At 36.9% G+C, this 1,267-nt stretch overlaps 1 protein-coding gene across 1 annotated transcript in view; it reads left to right on the top strand.

Moving 5' to 3' along the window:
- Positions 1-1,267, top strand: part of rbpjl (recombination signal binding protein for immunoglobulin kappa J region-like) — a 27,041-nt gene that overhangs the window by 15,145 nt on the left and 10,629 nt on the right. The window lies entirely within an intron of this gene.

Raw genomic sequence — 1,267 nt, 5'->3', positions numbered from 1 at the left:
AGAGCCGCTGCTACTCTCAGTTCTTTTAAATCAAGGCTGAAGACCTTTCTTTTTGATGTTGCCTTTCTTTAAATGACTTTAAATGTTTAATTTCATGCTGCACTGTAACTTTTACTCTTGTGTTTTATGTGTCTAAATGTTTTTTTATTTTTAACTGTTTATTCATGTGTTTTATTGGTTTTTATTTTTTTAAACTGTTTTTAATTGATTTTGTGTAAAGCATTGCCCTGTTGCTGAAACGTGCTCTACGATAAAACTGCTCTCCGTGTCTGTTTAAACAGACGAGACAATCTCCTGTTTTATTACAGTCTGCTGTTGACGGGGAACTACGCTGCTGTAAACCAACTGTGTGCGTTCACTGGCCTCTTGCTTATTAACTGAGGAGAAACTTGGGTAACAAGTTTTCTACATAAGAGTGACATGACACTGTCATAATCACATGGCACTGTCAGGACACAGTCATGACGCATGACAATAACCATAAGTTGTCATTACAAAACCGAATGACACTTACTAAAAAGGGTTATGTCATAATTGTTTATGACTTGTTTATAATGTTTTATGACACTATCATGATAGTGTCATGTCACTCTTATGTAGAAAACTTCAAGTAAAGTGTAAGCGAAACTTCCTATATCTGCATCTCTCTACAGTGTGTCAGTCAGCACATCTTTCAAATGCTCAGGAGAAATCACCAGAATCTTGTTATTAGTTTTCAATTTGTGTGATTATTCATAAGAATCACATTCTCAATTTAGTATTCCCATCGACTGTAACAATAACCAGAACGTAAATTTTTTGACGTCACCCATTGGTTTATGGATTGCCTTTTTGAAACAGTGAGTTTGGCAATTTGGCCGTCGGCGTCTTGGTGTTTTTTTGGGTTTTTTTAAACCGGCGGTGGCGATTTTCGACGAGTGTGCAGAGCTGGAGGAGGAGGACGCGGCCAAGCCAGTGATGTTTATGGTTTAATGGCGCTACGCTAAGCTAAACGCTAAAGAGGGAAAGTTGCTGAACCCTTCATCTCTCACTCTCTTCACTTTCTCTCTTACTTTCTTTTTCTCTCTCTCTCTCTCTCTCTCTCTCTCTCCATCTCTCTCACTCCATCTCTCAGTTCAATTCCAATTGCTTTATTGGCATGGATGTCAGAGACAACATTATAATGAATAATAAATAAATATTGCCAAAGCATCAAGGATAATAATGTGAGAAGAAATACATTTTTACATACAATTCATTGAGTATACTAAAATATCTCTCTCTCTCT

Source organism: Etheostoma cragini, chromosome 4 (genome assembly GCF_013103735.1).
Source record: "Etheostoma cragini isolate CJK2018 chromosome 4, CSU_Ecrag_1.0, whole genome shotgun sequence".
In the NCBI taxonomy this organism is placed as follows: Eukaryota; Metazoa; Chordata; class Actinopteri; order Perciformes; family Percidae; genus Etheostoma; species Etheostoma cragini.
The sequence above is the reverse complement of the archived record's forward strand: the minus strand, read 5'-3'. Positions and strand labels throughout refer to the sequence as shown.